A 24,538-nucleotide genomic window follows, 5' to 3' on the forward strand; every position below is an offset into this window, starting at 1 on the left:
GGGTTATACTGCACATGGGAAGCCGATGGTGTATGACTTACAAGTCCAGCTCACAAGTAGACTAAATCATTTGAAGATTAAACGAAAAAGACGTCATCGGATTGAAGACATTAACCTATTGCGTCCGAGGTCTGCGTTAATATTTTATTCTAGGTTTCCCAGGCGATTTTATTCTGTTTATGAACTACAACTCTCCACACAATCCAACCACAGCTCCTGCCATTTACCGTACTGACAGCTGTACTTGTAATGGATCATTAAGTATCAAGTGTGGGTGGTGTGGTAAGCCATCAGGGCCGTTACGTCCTGATGGAGTCACTGGCATCACAAGAGCAGCGCTGCCTTGTTACATCTCAGCCAGTCGCCACCGCCACAACATGGCTGCCGTCACAGCCAAAAATTACTGCTTGGTTCATTAGCATTGCCAGCCAGATAACAATGCACGGATTCGTCTTTGGGACGGTCGGGGGTTTCAGTTACATGCACGGGTTGGGTGGTTCTGAAGACGGCACGTAACAAAAGAGATGCACGGCTTGGACGACGTGTAACAGCACAACACTGCCTTTGGAAGATAAGAGTGGAGTATTTCATGTGCGTCCAGTAATCAGGAGGAGGAAGTGTAACAAGAAAATGAGTTAAATGAGAGGTACAGTCGTCAGCACAAATTCGCTGCAAGCCTGCTTTTGTGATGTGGTTGTTTTGTCTGGCAACAGTGTATAGGAACTAGTTGCCACACAGGCTTTTATACGCTTTAAAGACGTGTTTGTAAGAATTAGTGCTATAAATCGCCCAGAATGCAATGGTCTTTATATCTGATTAGCATAAAAGTGAGCAAAAGACGACAGAAAAATGTTGCAGAGTGATGAAACTTCTGCTCTCTCCCTCGTACCCACCCCATGTCCCTCCCCACCCTACCTCTCAACCCCCCCCCCCATGCTCCTTCATTTCCACTCCCCTCTCTCCGCACCCTGTCTACCTTAACCACGGCGCAGATCTACGTAATGAAATGCACTCTTCTCCATTTCTTGTCTATTCCTGTAACCTTTTAGCTCCTTACATTCGAGAGTATCTTCCCATGGCTCAGTCATTTTCACCCACTCGTTACTCCAAACGTGATGCAGTAGTTCGAAACATGATGGGTTCTGATCCTGCTTCATGAATCAGTGAACAGTATGAGGAGGATGGGAACATTTTCCTTGAAACGAGAGAGAGAGACAGACAGACAGACAGACAGAGACTGAGACAGACACAGAGACAGGGAGAGAGGAAGTAGGAGGAATGGGCACAAATGTTTGTTTAATTTCGCCTACTGAAATAATAGCCACCAACTGCTAGGCTCACTAAACACACACACACACACACACACACACACACACACAGTAAGGAATAATATATCACAAGAACGAGACCTCAAACGTTTCTGTATCTAGCGGCTGTTGGTAGTGACAAGGGGTGGAGAAAAGAATGACAACTGGAATAAAGAGTGGGAATCAGACGGGGAAGGTGAGAATGGGATTAGAACAGGAAGGAATATTGGTAATTAGCCTTGGATACATTTTATTAAAGCATTTCGAGCAATTGAGAACAGGACAATATTGGTTTAGTAAACAGTCAAGAGAGAATTGTGATGCACCAGTCGGGTTAGTGCCGTGGATAAATGAATGAAGGTAGAGAGAGTGAGAAGAGGAGAAAGTGGAGAGGCATGAACGTGAGTGGGGAGTAGGAGGGGGAAGGAGGGGTGGGGGGACATCAGGAGGAGAAAGGGGGAGAGAGGGGAAGGGAGTTTAGACACGGTTATGAGGAACGTCAGAGTATTACGCTCGTACGTCGTTTCGTAACATTCTGTCAGCTTTTGCACTTTTTTTTTATACTGATTAAATACGGAATCATAATATTGTACTCTAGCCAGCCTCTAGTACCATAAAAAAAAACACAAAAAAAAAACACGTCGTTGAAGTGTATAAAAGGCTACGTAGCAACTAGTCCCCTTACACTGTTGCCAGACAAAAGGACTCACATTACACCAGTCGACTTGCAGTGAATTTATGCTGACGACTGTACATGGCTCAAGGACGAGGCAGCCCAGAACTAAGCCGCAGCTGTGCTTGGTTTAATGGTTATAGATCAAGTATGTCTACACACCTTCAGCTGCGACGATAAGCAGACTCGGCAAAAACCCAAAAGAAACGACACGGACCAAATGCAGCAACGATGAACTGTGACAGCGATTTAGCTTAGCATATGCCAGGTTTTCCAGGACAGGTCCAAGGCAGCTCATCACAAGTTAAGGTATCGTAATTAGTAGAAGGTGGTGGCTTTAATATGGATAAGTGGGAGTCGGAGGGATGTAAGGGTAAGAGGGCAATGAATGGTGATGAACTGAACTTGGCCTCAGACGTGCCACGATAACCATCAACATCCAGAGATAAGTAAAGGTAATTAACAGCAGGTGGTGTGTTATAATATGGAATGGGTGGGAGAGGGAGGGACGTAAGGGAACAGGGCAATGATTGGTGGGACGGCAGGGTGGTCACACGCCACATAACTCCCCGGTAATTGGCCACATCAGGTCAGGTACACACAGCACACGATTTACACCTTCGTGTCTAGCATTTAATAACTAAGGAAGGCTTAGTTCTCTCTCGAAACACATTTCCTCTTGTATATAAGACAAGGTACATGAGAGATTTTGCTTTTTGTTTGTGTGTGGCCTACTTCCTGCAAAAACAAGTCATAGTAACGATAGGGAACTGGTAGTTAGTTTGGGTCTAGATTTTAATCCCGCGAACAGTTTAAATGGTATAAATTATACTAACAGAAGCTGAATTTAAGCAGTTTCAGTACAGTATTTGGGTATAATTTGTACCATCTGATAATGAGGTTGTTTGTGAATCTCAGCTGTGATATTTTCAAGTGAAAGTCGGGCTGAACACAGGTGCGGATGAAGTACATTTGCTGAACTATGAAACATACAGTAGTCAAAATACAGTGACGCAAGCACTGGGTCGCATCTATCGTTCATGAGTTGCAGTGGAAGGGAAGAGGAATGGTAGGAGGATGGCAATATGGGGTGGGAGTATATAAATAAGCAATGCCCCCCCCACATCCCCAAAACATTGTTACTCCTGGGTGCGATGAATTCTGAACTGATGTGTAAAAGTCAAACCGTGTTCATGTGGTAGTGATAGTAGTTCATAATCCTTGGTGCCTGTGTCATATTGTATCACACCACAAGGGTAACGAATATTTTTTTTGTTGGTGCACCATGACAAATATCAAGGTTATGCTGTACATCATATAAATTACCCGACATAATAAACCTGTCCCACCACAACTACCACACCATCACACTACCACTGTGCCACCACAACTACCACACCATCACACTACCACTGTGCCACTACAACTACCACACCATCACACTACCACTGTGCCACCACAACTACTACACCACCACATTACCACTGTGCCACTACAACTACCCCACCATCACACTACCACTGTCCCACCACAACTACTACACCACCACACTACCACTGTGCCACTACAACTACCACACCATTACACCACCACTGTGCCACTACAACTACCACACCATTACACTACCACTGTGCCACTACAACTACCACACTACCACTGTGCCACTACAACTACCACACCATCACACTACCACTGTGCCACCACAACTACCACACCATTACCACTGTGCCATTACAACTACCACACCATTACACTACCACTGTCCCACCACAACTACTACACTACCACTGTGCCACTACAACTACCACACCATTACCACTGTGCCACTACAACTACCACACCATCACACTACCACTGTCCCACCACAACTACCACACCATCACACTACCACTGTCCCACCACAACTACCACACCATCACACTACCACTGTGCCACTACAACTACCACACCATCACACTACCTCTGTGCCACTACAACTACCACACCATCACACTACCACTGTGCCACTACAACTACCACACCATTACACTACCACTGTGCCACCACAACTACCACACCATCACACCACCACTGTGCCACCACAACTACCACACCATTACACTACCACTGTGCCATTACAACTACCACACCATCACACTACCACTGTGCCATTACAACTACCCTACTACAACAGTATCACCATAACTACCACACCATCACACTACCACTGTGCCATTACAACTACCCCACTACAACAGTATCACTACAACTACCACACCATCACACTACCACTGTGCCATTACAACTACCTTACTACAACAGTATCACCATAACTACCACACCATCACACTACCACTGTGCCACTGCAACTAGCGCACTATCACGGTCTCACCACAGATACACCAACACTCTACAACAACTAACAGTCACACTACCAGTCCTATTACAACTACCACACTGTCACACTTCCACAATCTCATCACAGCTACCATGGTATCGCATAACCACAACCACCACACTATTATACTTCCACAGTCCCACCACAAGCACAACTACCACAGCATCACATGAACTACCACAGTGCCACACAAGTCTCCCCACCACAAGTACCACAGTCCCATCAAAACCATCACACTATTACAGTGCCACAGTACAACCACAACTACCACATGACTACACCACACTACAACAAGCATCACACCACAGTCCAGCTACAATCACCACACTGTCACACTGTCATACTTTCACACCTACCATACCTTCCCTCTCTAACCGTCCCTCTTCCTACTAAAGACTAAACCCAGGATTTACTTTTTAAAATAATTATTAAAAAAAAGCTAGGGTGGGTGTTGGCGATACAGTTGTAGGGTGTAAGAGAGAGAGAGTGAGGTAGTAGCAGGGGGGAGGGAGAATAGGACTGGGAATCAGGGCAGCGGATAGTCAGGTCTGTAGTAGGAGGATGGAAGTTCATGGATAGGCATCTTACCGGCTTATATCTAGTGGATTGTTTTGATCTGAAGGTGGAGGTCGCCAGTGGTGCATTGGTTAGCACATCAAGGGTGCATCTGCATGAACCCAGGGTTGATCTTCAGGACGGTCGGACTGGTGGACTAGGTCTGTTTCCCCTTGTCAGATGCCCCACTTATTTTTGTACCACGGGGCAGGTTGGGGTTAAGTCGTATCAGATAACACAGACAACGTCGTTGTGCAGCGTCTCTATTATGTGTTGTCACCAGATGGCAGGCAGATCTTGAACCTGGGACAAAATATTATGCATATAATGACTGAATGTGTGACACGATGGCGAGAATAGGAGTTTTATTACTGCATCCCGCTGGGGCAGGTACTCGCTACTGGATAGCGGCTTTGCTGATGTAAGGCGGGTTTCTCTGTTGCTGCTGTCCTGCTGTCCGTCCGTGTTTGGGATTTGCATTTATTTTCTGTTTTGTTGTTGGTAGGGGTAGTTTTGATGCAGATATCTCAGGTTCTCTGTGGGGCTCCGTGCCGACCTGTACTAACACCTGTTCTTCTCAAGTTTTAGTTTCACAGTTAATGATGTTGTCCTGACCTATGCTAACACCTGCTTTTCTCTCAAATCTGGGTTTCAGTCGTTTTCTCCACCACTGTCGGGAAGCGTTGTTGACATATTGCTGGCAACTGATTTGCAAACTCAAACCGAAAATGACAACTCGGAAAATGACTGTGTTACGTTAGTGCTGATCTTCTGGGGAATGAATGTGGGTATTTTCCATTGATATTCTGACTCGACAAACCTGAGCCCTACCACAAACATTAATGCTGAGCCATGAGTGGGTGATATGAGGTTAACAGGACACTAGTGAAAAAACTTTAATTACATAAAGAGAAACTGTTGTATTACCTTTACTGCAGCACTATCAGCCAGTGGTCTGCAAGGTGGCAGGAGCATCTTGCCAGATAACATTTAGCGGACTATAGGCTACATACAAAAAGACTGTGTGATCCATAGCCACAGGATGAACTTGAACCAACAGTATGTGCAGTATATAAAGGGCATATTGTTACCCTTAGAGCACCAAAGGCCACAGCTGAACTTAAAATTCTGTTGGTGGCAAAAATGACAGTCAAAATTTATCACTTATTGGAAAGGATACTGGAGAAGCTCTGATCGCACCGACGGAGAGGCCACGGCAAAGCTGAATAAAATTGCTTGTTGTTTGGAATAACGTGGTGGTGGAGTGGCTAGAGCAGTGGATTGTTGTCGGAAGGGACACGAGATCGATCCCGGGCTGGGGGTTTCAGTTTCGTTAATACAGTCTTTCCAGGTCTTTCACGAGGCCACCGACATGTGATTAAACCACCTCTATAACACCATCTGACCAAACCTGAATGAGACAACTGGAGCATATATTCAGAATGGACGGTAGTTACTGGTGCCGAATCGGTGACAGGCAGGTGAGTGACACGCATAGAACTGCTGGGCCTCAGGGAACGGACTGCCTTGGCAATTCCTGACGCCCTACGTTCTCCCCTCCAGTGACCAACACCATGAGATAAAAATCAAAATCACGTGGCGGTGCGGGAATAATAAAATGTCATGAGAAAGAAATTATATGTAAGAAACTGAGAAGCCAAATTAACACGAGAAATACTAAGACCAAATGAACCAAGTAAGATAATAAGAAAGGCAGACTCTGAGATCGAGTCTTATGAGAAATACGAGGCAGGTTGACAGGGAAGGACACTGTGAACCGAGCTGGGGGAAGGACAGCAGCTGTAACGAGAGAGAGAGAGAGAGAGAGAGAGAGAGAGAGAGAGAGAGAGAGAGAGAGAGAGAGAGAGAGAGAGTGAGTTTTAAAAGGACCTCCTGTGATACCATTACACACCAACAGGTTTTAAAAAGACCAGTGCAGTATTGTCAAATGAGAGAGAACAGGCATTCATTTATAGTGGCTGGTGTGTATGAGCCCCAGACTGGTGATGGATGAAGGAGTGTGGCATGTAGGAAGACTGCTGAGCCTCAGGGAACGGACCGTTAATTTGACACAGTCAGACTATGAAGAAAAAAAAAAAAAGAAAACTGTGACAGTATCAGTATTAAGAATAAACCATAAAAAACAACATGGTTAACGGGTTATATTCTCAACACAAGCAAAGAATAAAAACATTTTGAAAATAGCGAGGAGCTAAATAATGAAGGGGAATAGGAAGGATCATGAGAGCCTTTGTGGGTAGTGTTTTGACCCCACTTTACTGCAGGAGGGCATGACAGGAGGAGGAGGAGGAAGAGGGAGAGAGGAGGAAAGAATGGAAGGAGGAGGAGAGGGATAGGGGAGGATGATAAGGATGCAAGCAGTGAGAAGGCAAGTGAGAAAGAAGAAAAAGGAGGAAGGAGGAGGGAAGAAGTGGAAAGATGATGGAATGATTGATAGGAGAGAGAGGAGAAATGGAAGGATTGGAGGGAAAAGGAATGGAATGAGAGGATGGAGGAAAAGGGGACAAAGAAGACGGCAATGGATTGGAGAAATGGATGGAAGAGGGGAGGGAGGAAAGGGATGATAACAGGAAGTCGGGTATGGAAAGAATAAGAAAAGAAGAAAAGGAGGGAAGTATGGAGTGAGACAGGAAGTAAAGAGAGGTGAAAGTAGTGAGCATGCGGTAGACAGAAAATGAAAGACAAGAGAAAGAAAAGAATGACGGGAAGAAGGGAAAGGGATACGAACAGTATAAAATGAATGGAACAAGGGGTGAAAACAAAGAAGTAATAAATATAGGAATGGAGAGAGAGGGAGGAATGAGGTAAAAGGAGTGAGGAGAAAACAGAAAAAGATAGGACACTAAATATGAAATAAAGGATGGAGGAGGAGGGGGTGAAAGCAGAAAGAAGCTGTGTTGAGAGATAGAGTAAGCAGCAGGGATCTGACTGATCAAGGATAGGGAAGGCAGAGGCGGCAAGAATATTGGAGGAAGGAATGGAGGAAGGGAGTGAGAGTGAAAGCAGTGAGGAGATGGAAAGAAGGAGAAAGAGACAAACGTAAGATCAAGGGGGAAGAATGAATAGGATGGAAAGACTTGGACGAGGAAGAAAAAAAAGAAGAAAACAGTGTGGAGGGTATGCAAGGAAAAAAGATGAGGGAAATGAAATGGAATGAGAGAAAGGAAGTAGGGAAAGACATAACGAAAGCAATGATGAGCCGTTTTGTGAGATTATGAAGGGGAGGGAGGAGCATTACGAAGGAAGGAACGAACGAACGAACAAAATAAAGAAGGAAGAGAAGAAAAAGAGAGCAAGAGGAAAGGACAATGTATGCAGCAGAGAAGTCAGAGTAAAGGAGGCAAGAACATAGGAGGATGGAAGGGCTAGATGAAGGGAGGGAGTAGGGGTGGAAACAGTGAGGAGGGGAGGGCAGAGAGAGAGGATGAAAAATCGAAAAAAAAAAAGAGAAAGAGTGGAAAGAAAGGAGGAGGAAGGCTAATTAGCAGAGTTATGAGGGATGAAATGAGAGGGAGAGCGGAAGCGGCAAAAATATAAGAGGGAGGAATAGAAGAAAGGAAGGAAGGAAGAAAAAGGAGCGAAATGGTGCCTACAGGATCAGTGTTGAGATATGAAGTTGGCTTTCAGAAAGGAACAGGAGACTTTAAAAAACAGTTAAAAGTGACGGATAATAGATAGATAGATAGATAGAATTTCTATCTAGTAGCGAAATAAAGGAGAAACAGGTGGAAAACGATGGAAGGGAGGAATGGAGGGACGGACAAGGAGAAAACGTAATTATGAAGGGGTGTAGCAGATGAAGGAGAGAGAGAGGAGTGGCGGCATTAATGTAGGAGGAAGGAACTGATGGGAAACGCCGACCAAAATAAGGGAGAGGGAGGAGATGAAACAAACCGGAGAAAAGAAAATGAAGATGAACATAATGGAATAAGAGATACACAATTCGAAAAAAGAAAAACATGAAATGGGGAAGAAAAAATAAAAGGAAGAGACAGAAGGGGGAAAATAAATTTCATGAGAAAACAAGAGAAAAAATCGAAGTACAAAAATTCTATCTGTCTGTCTATCTAATGCCAGACGCCATAATCCCTTAAGGGGTGGCCATTTGACTTTGAGTTACTTGTTTTACGGGGAGGGGCATTAACCCTCCACCAACCCACTTGTTGACATGCAGGGAGCACGTATGGTTTGGTTATATGGTTACGACCCAGCGCTGTAAATGGTTTCTTGGCTTACAGGAAACCATCTGGCTTGTCACTCAATGTAAAGCCACCTGTAAAGGAAAGAAAAGCAATAAGAAGTGAAAGGAAAGATGGGAGAAGTAGGAAGAGAGAAGGGCAGGCACAGAAAATAAAAATGATAAAGGCATAGGAAGAAGTAGGCACCACTACATCAGGTGAGTAAATGATGGTCTCCACCACCTACCACTACAGAAATTATAATAAAAAATGAAGCATATAAAATTGTATTGGAGTTCTTCTGTCAGTGCGACATGCGTTATGATGTATGCCTGCCACCTACTGGGACGCCTCGTTGTGAAGAGGCTGTTTTGGTTCAGTTTGGTCCATCCAGGGTCATTTAGGCCTTTAAAGGTCCATTAATTGTCATTTAGGTAGCAACCTAACATCCCAACATCCATTAAGATTGTCAAGTCCGTTCAGGTCCAGGGTCACTCGAGTCCATGAAGATCCAGTTATGTTTTTTTTTTCTTTTTTAACAACAGAACAGAGGAAGGAAAAACAAATGAATAAAAAAAAAAAGCCCATACACCAGATTACTGGCGTCCTTTGTTCATTAAATATCTGTAACAGTTAGACTTGAACACCTGTGGGTTGAAGTTTGGAGGGAAACAACTCTGGGGAAGCGAGTTCCAGAGAGATGCAATTAGGGGAATGAAAGAATTCTGATAGCCAGAAGTTCTGCAATATGGCTGTATGACATTCCAGTCATGAGAGCTACCAGATGTCCGTGTAGCACGAGGGAAGGCATGGAGAGGTGGCACCATGGACGCAACTTCGTCTGAGCATTTGCCATAAAAATATCTGTAAAATTAATGCAAGGGGAGGCAACATTCCTTCTTAATCGTAGGAGAGGTAGTATATATGTAATGGCAGGGTTGTTAATAATTCTAACAGCTTTATTCTGAATTTGGCTAGTTGTTTTAATGCTACCTCTCCATATCCATTCCACAAGGGTGAGCAATATTCAAGCTGAGAGCGCAAATAACTCTTATAACTTATGGCCAACTGCTCGTCAGTGAAGAAGTTACGAAGTCTGTATAGTAATCAAAGTTTCTTTGAGGCGGTTTTAGCAGGTGATCTGACATGAGAGGTCCAGCTGAGGGCATTGTTAAGTGAGATGCCGAGAATCTCAATCCTTTTGGAGATGGGAATATTAGTAGCACTGAAGGTAATATACGAAGCTGGCAATATCTGTCTATTAGTAAACTGTGTATATTTGGTTTTACTAGCATTTAATGAGACAAGGTTATTTTGTCCCCATTCACTGATCGTAGATAAGTCTTGATATATGGAGATGGCTGTAGTGAGTTAAGAGATAGAGATATCAGACATTGTAAATGGGTGTCTGAGTGTGAATGAACAATGAAGTGTTGAGTTATCTGCATATGAATGGATGGGATTGTGGGTGACAGATAAGATATCATTAATATGAACCAGGAACAGGGTTGCACCAGAACTGATACCTGTGGCACACCGGCGTTAATTGAGTGGAAATTGGAATATGCATCATCTACTTTTACTCTTATTTTTCTATCACTGAGATATGAGGAAATCAAAGGAACAGAAGACGTTAGTCCATAGCAAGGGAGTTTGGACAGCAGGGAGCAGTGCTATACTGTGTCAAAAGCTTTATAAATATCAAGGGCTACTGCATGAGTTTCTCCATGTAGGTCGATTGACTGATGGATGGTATGAGTCAGGAAACTGTGTATGTCAATGATGGATCTTTCGTGGCGAAAACCATATTGTCTATCACTAATTTAGTTGGATTCAAGATGTTTAACAGTGTGCTTATTAATGAGAGTTTCAAATACTTTACTAAGAGAAATTGTGACAGCTATTGATCTGTAATCAGAGGGGTCAGAGGAACTTCCTTTCTTTGGAATTGGTTGGATTATGGCTTATTTCCATGAATTAGGGAATGAAGAAGTACGTATGCATAGTCTGAATAATTTAGCTAGGACATAGGCAAGATCTGGGGAACATTTTTTCAAAACAATTGGCGGAATTCCGTCTGGACCTGGAGCTTTGTTGGTAGGTAAATTGTCTAGGATGGATTTTACGTATCTTGTCTGTATTTTATGTTGAACAATGTCGGGAGAGTCAAGTTCTAGTACTGGGACGTTCTGGCTGGCTTCCTCTATGGTAGAATTTCTGGCAAATGTACTGGCAAAAATATCTGCTTTCCCACACTGATCATTTGTAATGTTGCCATCTGAAGATTTTAGTGGGGGAATGGATGACGAATTGTTAAAGTTAATATTGAAAGAATTGAGAGTTGACCAGAATTCTCTTGTCATTAATGTTGTTAAGTAGTTTTGATGCTTGATTTTGAAGAAAGTTTGATTTAGCAAGATTTATTACAGCTTTTGCATGATTTCTAGCAATTTTAAATTGAGAGAGAGATTCAGATGTTTTTGATTTTAAGTAAGAGTTATATGCTAATGACTTTTGGGCTGTTGTTCTGGCACAGTTGCCATCAAACTAATTTCAGAGAGTTCGATCTTTTAGTGAACTGTTGACTTGGTATGAATAAATCCATACCAGCTAGTATTAAGTCACAAGTGTGGGACTGGGTACAATTGGCATCACTAGAGAAGAAAGATTGCCAAGGAATGTCAGCAAGATATTTTCTAAATCCATCCCAGGCTGGCCTATGAAAGTGCCATCGGGTCACCCTGACAGATTCAGAAAGGGAAGTTTTGGGGGGGCTAACTAATGAGGCTTTGATGAGATTGTGGTCAGAGGATCCAAGTGGTGACAGTACCTCTATCCTGTACTGATCTGGATTATTTGTCAGGAGTAGATCCAAGAGATGGGATGTGTTTGAGACATAACAGTTAAAGTCTTTCAGGTTGTTTCAGGGTCACTGAAGCCCATTAGATCGATTCAGGTCAGTACAGGTCGTTTCAGATTAGGCATGTGGAACAGTGTTCCAAAAGCCCAGTCTCTTGATGCAGTGGGTTTTAGATTACAGTAACTCAGTCTTGATGGAGTTTGCCCAGATAGGTTGGAGTGGAGGTTGTTAGTGGGTCACGACTAAGGAAGTACACCCTGTGAATATGGGCAGTGTAGATCAGATGGTCGTCGAGGCAGTCATGGTTACGATATTCACCACATCAGAGTAGAAATCGGTAGGGTGGATGGAGTAGGGTGGGCAGGATCGGCTGCAATGGTAGTGAAGTCAGTATATATCATTTCAGGTTATAAAAGTGAATGCATACAACAAAATAACAAGCGTTATCAACACGATAGTTGAAATATTTTGCTTGAAGTCTTTCAGGACTGTGTGGAGTGGGAGGGATGGACTGAGATGGTAATGTGTTGCGGGGCCACGAAGGGGAATACGCACAGTGATTACGGACATTATAGGTCAACTGGTAGTCGAGGTAATAATCCTTATGAAATATGTTACATTAGAATTCTAATGGACGTAGTGGAGAGAGCTGAGTGGGTGTGGGATTGCCTGGGTGGTGGTGGGTATAAGTACAATGGGAGTTGTATGAGACACATTATTGGCTGGAGGAAGGTATTAATCACTTATTTCTCTTAGACGTTGGATGTAAGAGGTTAAAAAAAAAAAAGTGAGATGGGTGCAAAGGAGTGGGTAGGAGAGGTCGGGGTGGTCAGGGTGGAGGTAATAAACCCTGTTAAGATGGGCGTCGTTGGCTTGCCGCACTGATCATGGCGATGGTTTATTTTACATTTGTTTAAAGTACAACCAGAACAATAACAGCAGACTAACAGGCGTCGAGTTCATACGCCTCATATCATGAAATCGTTCTGAAATAATTAAAAACAAAGATGGGTAGGAGAGACAAAGTAAATGGAGTGAGGGAAGAAGAGCGGGCAGTCAGTTTGTGTCAAGTGACCCACCGTACCGCTATAGGTCAGAGCAGCAGGTATCCAGTGTTGTGACAGCAGGGTGGAGGCTGAGCAGTGGGAAAGTTGGATGTGGCGGCTGGTGGAGGCAGGTGGAGGGGTGAGGAAAGTGGGGTTGAAAGGTGTGAAGTAGAGGGATGTGGGGAAAGTTGATAAGGTTTTGGGGTAAGGAAAGTGAATGAAAAGGATGACTTAAGATATTTTTGGGAAGCTTGAGGAGTGTGGCATGGAGGGAGTAGATAAGAAAAGTATGGAAATTTCGTGTATGCTAACAAGATACTGAGTGAAATGAAAAAGTAAGCTGATGACTGAGAATGGAAAGTGAAAAAATTAGATTGAGGCAGGAGGAGGGCTGAGGAAAGCTGGGTAAGAAAAGAAAGAGAAGTTATTTATGTTAGGACACAGAAAAAGACATGAGTAACGTTTGTTGGTAATGAAAGGTAGAGGAGAGGGGCAAAGAGAAAGATTGTTGAAGGAAATTGTTGATTAATGAATAATAAGGAAAGTAGGTGAAAGTAGTTTGTAGGTATGAAAAGAATCATATGTAAAATTATGTAGTAAGGAAATTTTTTTCACCGGTGTCCATTCATAGAGATGGGCGGCAGGACGGCTGGCCGGGAGTAGAGATTTCGTTTCCGTATCGAGCCTCATAAAGTATTAACTATTGAGTCATGAAATTCTATCTGTCTATCTATCTATTGCCAGACGCCTCAATCCCATTTGGGGTGGCCACAAACAAATCGCCTCCAAGTCGCCCTGTCCCCAGCCATTTCACTGCCCTGCTCCCAACTCACACCCCCCTCTCTCATATACCTCTCCACCCCATCCCTCCATCTCATCCTCGGCCTCCCCCTCCCTCTTCCCCCCTCCACCTCACTCACATAAACTCTCTTCGTCAGTCTTTCACCCTCCATCCTCTCTACATGGCCAAACCACCTCAGTGTGTTCCTCATAACGCTTCCTATCACATCCACATCCACACCACAACGCTCCTTTATATCCTCATTCGTCAGCCTGTCTTTCCATGTGACTCCACAGGCTCCTCTTAAATAACTCATTTCCACTGCTCTCACTCTTGACTTGTGTCCTTCCAACAACGTCCAAGCTTCACTTCCATACGTTAGTGTTGGTATCACAATACTGTCATGCAGAAACTTTTTCACTTCCCTGCTTCTTATCACTGCTTTCAAAGAACCAGCAATCTTTCTTCCCTGCTGTACCTTTTCAAGCACTTCACCCTCCAAACCTCCATCCTTACTCATCACACTACCCAAGTACTTAAACGTACTCACATTTTCCAGTTCCTCACCATCCAACCTCGCTGTACATTCACTGACTTCACCTCTCTCAAAGACCATCACTTTACTCTTCCCTACATTCACCTTTAGATTCCGTTTCTTATACACTCTCCCAAACTCATCCACCAAGCCTTGCAGCTCCCCTTCGTCTTCACTCAACAACACAGTATCATCTGCAAACAACAGTACAGGGAGTTTCCAAACACTCTCCTCTCTCACAAGGGCCACTCCAACATCCACTACCCTACCTTGTACCTCTTTTATTACCCCATCCATGTACAGATTGAACAACCATGGAGACATGACACATCCCTGTTTCAATCCAACTTTCAAAGAGAAAAATTCACTTAGTTCACCATCCACACGCACTGCAGCCTTCGCACCATCGTATATACTCTTCATCGCATTCAGCAACTTCCCATCTACTCCATATATTCTTAACACTTTCCACAATCCTTGTCTATCCACCCTGTCATATGCTTTCTCCAAATCCATGAAAGCCGCATACAACTTCTTTCCTTTCTCTAGAAACTTTTCCACTAAAGATCTAAGAATGAGTATCTGATCTACGCAACCTTTTCCCTTCCTAAAGCCTCCCTGTTCTTCTCCAACTAATTTCTCTGTTCTTTCTCTAACTCTGTCAATAAGTATCCTACCATACACTTTTCCTATTATACTAAGAAGACAAATGCCCCAATGATTACCACACACTTCTTTTTCCCCTTTTCCTTTGTACAAGGGAATAATTATACCTGACTTCCAATCCTCCGGGACTCTACCTTCCTCCCAGGCCAATCTGCACATCTTCCACATCCATTCTACTACTATCTCTCCTCCATGCTTCAGCATTTCACCACACACTCCATCAATTCCTGGGGCTTTCCCCGATTTAACTTTCTTCATTGCTTCCACAACTTCTATCCTACTGATTTCTTCCTGTCTTCTCACCTCCCTCCTTCTCCCAGCCATTCCCCAGCCACTTATACTCGCATTACTTCCATCCTCTACGTTCAACAATTCCTTAAAGTGTTCTCTCCATCTGCTCACTTTTTCTCTCTCCTCCACTAGTAATCTACCATTTTTATCTTTCACTCCCCTGCTAACTTCACTTCCACCCTGACTTACTCTTTTCACCTCTTCCCAGAACATTTTCTTACAGTCCCTCCACTTTACACTCAAATTCCTTCCAAATTCCTCATCCACTCTCTTCTTACTCTCTCTTACTAATCTTTTCACCTCTCTCTTTCTTTCTACATATAAGTCTCTCTTCCGCCTCTCAATTTCTTCCACGCCCCTATTTCTCATCCATTCATTATATGCTTTCTTCTTTTGTGCCACAGCCTGTCTCACCTCTTCAGTCCACCACGCTGTTCCTTGCACCCCCCTCCGTCTTCTCTTCCTTCCACACACCACATCACATGCTGCACATATTTCTTCTGTAAATATCCTACACACACCTTCCACGTCTCCCATCTGCTCCAATTCATATTTGCCCAATTGTTCCTCCATTTCTCTCTTATACTCTGCCTTTTTCTCGTCCTCTTGTAACCTTTCCACTCTCCTTGCAACTACTCCTTCCTCTCGTCTTTCCCTTCTTCTGTTCCCCCATCTTACTTGAATTCTAATTCTGACCACCACCAAGTAGTGATCAGAAAGTCCACTCCCCCAACCTCTATAAGCTCTTGCATCCATTACACATCTTTGCATCCTTTCATCCACACACACATAATCAATCATTGCCTTCCTTTCATTCAGTTCACCACCCACCCTTCTCATCACTCGCCATGTATACCTGTGGATCATTTTATGCCTGAAGAGGGTATTGGCTATCACCAACCCCCTCCCAGCACAAATGCCCACTAACGCACTCCCATTCTCATCTATCTCAGCAGGCACACCCCACTCACCAACTATTCCATCCACCTTCACATTCCCAACTTTACCATTCATATCACCGATCAAAAACACTCTTATTCCTACCAAAGTTTTCCATGCACACTTCTATATTTGTCCAGAACTCTTCTCTCACTCTTCTAGCACGATCTTGCGTTGGCGCATACACACACACAATCGCCCACATTTGTATTCCAACTTTCAACTTTACCCACACAATCCTTGACCCAACTGATCCATACTGTCTTATGCTCTTCTTACATCTTTTACTCACAACTATACATACTCCTTTCTTTGCCCTCTCATTCTCACCTACTCCTGCACATATACCCCATTCATACTCTCATTCTCTCACACTTTCTCCTCTCCATTTTGTTTTAGTTATTCCACATACATCCACTTTCGCACACTCAAGCACCTGGACAATCACTCTCTCTTTCACCTCATCATTCGCTCCTCTTACATTCCATGTACTCATTACCAAGTCCTTTGTCCGGTCCTGGGTCGTCATCGTTTGGTCAGTCCTTGTCCGAAGATTCTTGTTTGTTTTTTTAGTTAGTTGTTTTCTGGGGAGGGGCACTAACCCTCCGCCAACCCTTTTAGTCGCCTTTTATGACAAGCAGAGATACTGGGGGAGTATTCTTGAAAACCCCCCCTACCACCAGGGGGTACATAGTTATTTGTCTTATAGTGAACTGGTGCCTTTTGATAGGTAGAATGGTGTGTCTTAAGTAGTTTCTTTCTTTTCTTTTTTTTTTTTTTTATGAAAAAGTAAAAATGCGTAGAGATTTTATTTCTGGAGCAAATCTCAGAAAGTATTAACTTTAGAGTCATGGAATCTTCACATAGTTGTCTTATAGCGAACTGGTGCCTTTTGATAGGCGGAATGCTGTCTTATTTTATTTTTTATATTTTTTTTTTCATGAAACATTGAAAAATTCATAGAAATTTAAATGGACCCTGCGCAAGAAATCTGAAGGGACCAGGTTATGTTCATCATGGATAAATTACTGAAATTTTTAAGTTTTAATTTCTGTGTTATACAGAAGGGGGGACGGGGGTCATGATGCCTTTTGTTAGATGTGCAGGGAGGTGAGGGGGGAATATGTGCTTGGTCAGGTGGAGGGTTGCAACAGTGTAGCGTTGCCTAAGTTTTTAGTATGACTTAAAAAAAAAAATGTGTAGATTTCAGACTTAAAAGTATAGGGGAGAAAGATAAAGCGGATTTTAGGTTGATGAAAGTAGAGTGTGATAATTATTTTTAAAATGGAAAAGTATGTGCTTATTAAAAAGATATATTAGCGAGTGAGGTTGTTGGCTGGGAAAGATAAATGAAGAAGGCTGGTAACTTAAACGTAAATAAAACATTAAATATTGTGGAAAGACATTTGTGTATGTGTGAATTAAAGAAATTTGCAGTTGCAGGAAAAATAGACGATGAGGCAAATTGGTGGGGAAGGAGATTGTGGTTGGATGAAAATAAAGATTGGTGAATAGCAATAATTAAAGCAACCTCATAACTGGAACTGAGTGAAGACGTTAAATTAGGGTAGTTAATATTTACTGAGACAGAAATTGTGATGAGCAGTTAGAAAAGTGAATAAAGGCGACTGGTAACTGAGATAAATGCATAAAAATTACGGAAGATAAATGGCTAAAGTAAATTAAAAGAGATCGAGATACTGAGTAAGAGAGGTTGTCGAGTGAAACTGTCGAGTAATTAAGGAAGGTCAGTGAGAGAGGAAAGTGATGGACAGACATGAGTAAAGATTAGTAGGAGACAATGGTGTGTTAATGACTAGAAATCTGTGAGAAATTAATATTAGGTAAGTCTGTTGGAATATAATGAGAGAAAAGATCGTTCAGTGAAGCTGTTAAGTAAGGTGGGTGAGATAAGCTGGAAAAGGAGAGAAGTGAAAAAACATAAGTAAAAATAACTTGCTGACTGCAGGTATGTAAGAACAGCAAATTAGGGAGAACTGTAGATGAGAGAGAGAGAGAGAGAGAGAGAGAGAGAGAGAGAGAGAGAGAGAGAGAGAGAGAGAGCTGTTGGTTAGGTAGGGTGAATGACTTAGGAGGTACTGTAATGTAAAGTGGATGAGTAAGAAGAGGAACAGTAACTAATGCCACTGGTATGCACTGACAGGGTGCAAGCATATGCTACCATATAAAAGAACATACCTATCAGGTTTGGCATTTACACATAGACTCAGGTCACAGGGAGACTGGGAAAGATGGGGGGATATACTTCAGTTTTTAGAGTCAGTAAATGACAAAGGTTAGGAAACAGAGGAAGCGAAAACCAGGATGATGCAAACAAGTGGGTTGGTGGTCAGGTGTGGGCAGAGGAAACAGGTGCAATAGAGCCGGTGAGGCCAAGCCAGGCCAGGTGTGGATGAGGCAGAGATGGTCAGGGAAGTGATAAAGTGGCTGCAACAAGTGTGTGTGTGTGTGTGTGTGTGTGTGTGTGTGTGTGTGTGTGTGTGTGTGTGTGTGTGTGTGTGTGTGTGTGTGTGTGTGTGTGTGTGTGGCGGGGGGGGGAGGGGCGGGGTGGGGAGGGGCGGGGTGGGGTGGGGTGCTGTGAGGTGTGTTGTGTGTGCGCACTCGCGCGTAGGGGCGGGGTTTGTTTTTTTCATGCACATTAATGTTTTGGGTATGACAGCTTGTTTCTGGTTGTCTTTCTTGGATCTTGTTTTTATTTTTTGTTTGTATGTTTTAGAGTTTTGTTTAATGATTTTGTACTTGTTTTTGGTGCATGCTTTAATACTGTATGTGAAGAAAATTGTTTGGAGAGAGAAAAACTGTGATAAATCATATCGCCTGATTAAGAGAAATAACTTTTTGTTTTCCATTTTGTGCTGTGGGTTCTGTAATTAAGACTTTGTGTTTTAGATGTGCCAGGGAAACTGCAGTTGTTGTCATTTAGTGGTGGTGGATTTTTTTTTTTTTTTTTCATTTAAAATTTTGATCGAAATAATTGTTAAACTCTTTGGACTGATGTTTCTTTTTTCCTACATCATCTGGAAGGAAATACCTGATAAAGTTTGCATTTAGTGGTAAAAGGGTTCAGGGCCATTATTGTCTTCGAAACTATATAATTTGAAAGTGCTTGTTTGACAGAAATATAAATGACTTATAATGATGCTACCAAGAGTTACTAATTATATCCCTGATATGAACGTTAGTAATTACAGTCTCCTTTGATAGATGGGGTAAGGGTATATTGTAAGGTATTGTGTCACTTGTGCTTTGCTTCTGTCCATGACCATTAGTTGCTTCTGATAACGATGCTACGATGAGTTCGATTTATCTGGCTGTTTATTTGTCTGTAATTTGCTCCAGTATCGGAAAATCTGCTGGAAGGAAATGTTGAAATGGGAATTTTTTCAACATCTTCATTGTTCCTGATGCATGAACTCTTATCGAGGATTCAGATTTAGGTATACTGTAATTATCGTTGTGGTTCATGGATGCTGATATTTTCACTTCATTCATCTGTCAGTTTTACAACCCAGGTTTTAAGAGGCGACACTTCATACTACTCCTTCATCTGTGATAAACTGTGTTAACCAGGAGGAAAACTTAGGAGTGAAGGTTGTTAGCTCTCATCATCATCATCATTGTCGTCGTCGTCGTCGTTGTCGTCAATCACCATCAATCATCATCAGTCATCATCAGTCATCATCATCGTGAGCCTAATCTCAGCTAACAGTTTTTAACTGCTCATCTCATTTTAGCTCGACTGTCAGTTTTCAAAATCAAGGATACTACACATCAGTACAACAACAGTGTACACCACAGAAATCTAGAGAATATCATGTTGTCCTTCTGCCAGAGAGGGCGTTGTCCGGAAAGGAATTACCACACCTCCCATACCCTACCCTATCCCATATATTTGCCTGGTGTCACGTCTGGTGCAGCTGCTGAAAAATTGTACCTGTTTAGTGTTTGATTTTTCTAGCTGGACTGACTAGGAAAGCACTCAAATATCATCCATACTACAATTTGCACTCAAATATCATCCATACTACAATTTGCACTCAAATATCATCCATACTACAATTTGCACTCAAATATCATCCATACTACACATTGCATCAGTCCATTTACAGTCCAGGTCCATACTTTGAGATCAACGTAAGGAATGGTCTGGGGTGATGTTCCAATAAGTGAACAAGGTTCTGTATCAAAGGTGAAGATTAAGACAACGTGGTAAGATCATCAGGCAGAAATGCGTTCAGCGTTAGGTTAACAAGTAATTGCTTCAGCACGGGTGTGGGGTGTAGTATTAATAATCTCCCTTGCTTCCCGAACAGCAGATAAGTGGTTCTATTATCGTTAACTTAGAGAATATAGCAACACTTCCTCAGCGACTGACTTATCTTGATAAGTTTTTTTATCCTCTTGTTTTCTTTTTACTTATGCCAAGTACGTTCACATTAAGAAGATGTATATGACTTAAGAGATTATTAGGCTCTAATATGGAAAATAAAATGGATGGATAGAAGTGATACGTAGTCTTTCATGGCAGTGGAAGTAAATCTCTGGTCTACATGGGTCTGTAAACATGAGTGAAGAGATTATGTTATTTGCGTGGCACCCAAAAAGTATTTTCTCGATTCTTAACCCTTCACTAATATGACTTCTTTCTCAAGCTAAATATATACGTTCGGATAGTAAGGATATACTTAACAAGTCGACGATGAACTGAAGGTATTAATGTGAAAATATTAATTCCACTAATAAGTAGGAAGGCAACAAGTAAGGTGTGGCAGCCTCGTAGGTTTTTAACAGCTCTGATCTTACTGCAGTCAACATTGTATCATTAACACCTTGACTCTAGTGGTAAAGGGTTAATAAAAGCTGAATAAAAGCGTCTGGAGGTAGAAAGACAAATTATGTAATTGGCGTCGTAAGTTGTCAAGAGGCCAACGCCTGTCATCCTTTCAAACACGAAGCATTGTTTTGGTCAAGTAGAAGGGTGAGGAGTGAATTGAGAAGGACGACACGTAAAGAATGAAGGAATGAGAAATACAAGGGTAAGGAGGAGAAAGAAGGGTGAACAAGTGGGGAAGGAGATGGATGAAGGGACGAGAAAAAAAATTAAAGATCAGTAGAGAGGGATAAAGGAAAGAGGGGAAAGAACAATGAATAATGAGGAGGGAGAGAGATGAAGGCATGAGGGGTGAAGGGTGAAGGGATGAGGAGGGAGGCAAGGACGAGATAAATGTATCATAATTTCGTACAAAAGTTGCACTCTCACTCACCTCTCCATGGGCCAACAACTTGTCAGGTCCCGCAACTCGTACCCTCAGAAGCTCACTCAGGGTTCAAGGTTAAGGTAGGTTAGGTCGGGTTGTCTTAGATTGTCTTGGGTTATAGTGGGTTGGCTTGGGTTAGGTTAGGTCGTTAGGTTGGGTTTAAACGGGGATGGAATGAGTAGGTTGACACTGACATGCGTTGGGTTGAGTTAAAATAGGTTTCATTGGTAGGTTTTATATGCTTTGCTTTGTTTAGGTTTGTTTCAGTTGTTAGGTTGTGTCTGTTGTGGTTTGGTTTGCTTAAGTTACACTTGACAGGGTTGGGTTAGGTTAAAAGCACTAAACTGAAAGTAAGTGAAGGAATTTAAGTAATGGAAATCAGATGAAACTGCAAAGTTTTGTCATATAAGGGTGCACTCTGCTCAGCCCATAGCATCCCTCTAACTGACAATTTGGGCACCTCTTATCCTAGCTAACTAAGGTAGAAAATACTTTTTTTTTTTTTTTGTGTCCGACTTCTGGGCATAGGCTTCACAGCCTGCTCTCAAGGTCCTGTAGTCCTCCTACATACCATACACCTCTACATGTCACCATTTCGGCGCTAACACCCACCGTCCATACTGAATACATGCTAGGGCTGTCTCATACAGGACTGGTGTATTGGTATTAGCGGGGGTATTTTTACGACATGTCGGCGGGTCATCTGGTAGATCAGTAAAGTCTGCTTTTATGAAATTCAAATCCTTTTACTGTTCCCCGCCCCAGCCGGGATTCGAACCTGGGTCCATCAGGACTGCAGGCCTCCTCTCTACCGATTCAGCCACCGCCTCCCCCACTACTTGAAGATACACTTACAGTGTATCTTCAAGTAGTGCTGCAACGTCTCTTATCGCTGTAATTTTCGACTCAGTTTCTGGTGATTCACACTATCTACAATCAAGTCGTTCCCTAGTTAAGTGGAATTATATACAACTTAGCTACTAATCAATGTGCATTCTGATCAACAGACACTCGTTAACCTGTGACCACCATTGATCACTGATTCACATACCACAGCGTTAGTGTTGGGTCATCTCTCCTTGAGAACCACAACAACCGTGCAAATAATGTTAGCGGTATACCGTTAGCCGTCACAGCACTGTGTCAGCCATGTGTGCAGGCGAAGGCTGTGGAAAGGCATGGCGCTGTTAATGTAGGTTGTAGGCTTAGGTGTACAGACAAAGGTGGTGGTGGCGATTGTTCAAAGTGATGGTGGTTGTAAAGAGCTAGTGGTGGTTATAAAAAGGTGGCGGTGGTTGTGGATAGGTGGTGGTGGTGGAAGTGTTAGTTGTGAAAAGGTAAGAAAGGCATATTCTTGCATATGTGAGCTGAATGTTTTGGTGTGTGCAAGCGAAGATTTTGTCAACTGTGGAAGGAACGGATTGTAATTAGTCTGCCAGAATCTGCTACTTTAATAATCCCATCGTATTTTATACATGGTCTCCTGAAGTGTGAGGCGGCACGCGGGCGTGGGTGAAGGGTAATAAAAAATGAACAGGTAGACAATTATTCCGTCATCACCACACGCTGCCGTGTTATGGCGGCCAGTGCAGGGAGTACCATCAGTCAAAAAGATAAGCATTATGCACTCACGCATTAGTCAGGCCTCTGGCATCTCTCGACTTATCAGAGTCTTATGATGTTCTTGTATTAAAATAAAATATCTAAGCGTGACACTAACGGAGAGATGGTTACGCAGCTTATATTGAAGCCTGTGATCAGATGTCTCTTAGCTGAATACATTCTTCTGGTGTTAGCCTAAATAGAGTATTCAAGCTCATCAACCACAGCGAATGGATGAATATATTGTATCCTTCTGACCGATTCGGGTACATTCGTTCTGGAAGAATATTAAAATTTACTTCTCTACTAGGTCATGCTTAAAACATACCAGTGGAAACCGGAAGAATATCACCTCGATAACTCGGTCACGATGGTGTTGGCCTCATATTTAGAGCACTCTCTGGACTGGGTTCTAGCCCCACTGACTGCCAGTGAGTTTGTGAGGTGAACCTAACTAGTTAACAAAACCTACACCGTACCACTGTATTCTGCTTCATTGTCTGTGCCTTGTATTTGACCCACCCTTCTCTACTGCCATTACTGCTGTTTCACTGCATGTGCCTTGTGTCTGTCCTACCCTCTCCTTGATCCACAACACATCATTGCATATTGTTATTGTAATCTGCTTCACCATCTGCGCCTCCTCCAAGCACCACATGACGTTTCCCATTAAACAGAGACTAGGAGTTATCCTGAGCGATAGGTAAAGTGAATCATATGTGTTAAGTTGACATCAGCATTCATATATTCACGTCCTTAAATCCTCTCGTTATATAACCTCAATACACACACAAGCAGCCATGGAAATTTCTCTTATGAAAGCAAACACCCAAGGTATGAATACTAAATTGTTGGATGGAATGGCGAATGGTTGGGTTCACTGACTGATTGCCTAGTTGGTTGGTTGTGATTGGAAGGTTTTTATTAAGAGATTGAGACTGATTGATTGATTCAGTGACTGTTTGGTTGAATGACTGGTACACTGGAGAGAGCAAAGGTGAATACTGACTGACTGACTGGCAGAATGGCTGACTGACTGTTTGATGAAGATTTTTACTGACTGATCCATAAATTAATTTGCCATAGCAGTATAATGACACCTTGTAATATTTTTCTAGTATATGCCAAATGATACTATTCAACGTAGGATATACTCTTTGGAGTGTAGGTAACGTTGTGTCTTCGGCGGCATTTGACCCTGGCAGTTGCCCTGGCTGGTTTTATTTGACAGTCAATCAGTCTGTTGTATCTAATCCCTCTAGTTCAAAAAGTTTCTACAAAGCTTAATAAAATAATACACTTTCCTTCCTTCCATCCAAAACCTTCCTCTTCTCTCGTCAGCCATGTACACGTCTCAGAAATCCATGACAGGGCCAATAAGGTGAGCAGTAAAAGTGGTGTGCGTGCAATAACACACGGGTCAAGTGT

Source organism: Coenobita brevimanus, chromosome 114 (assembly GCF_032717465.1).
Source record: "Coenobita brevimanus isolate Jiangsu-jjx chromosome 114, ASM3271746v2, whole genome shotgun sequence".
NCBI classification, from domain to species: domain Eukaryota; kingdom Metazoa; phylum Arthropoda; class Malacostraca; order Decapoda; family Coenobitidae; genus Coenobita; species Coenobita brevimanus.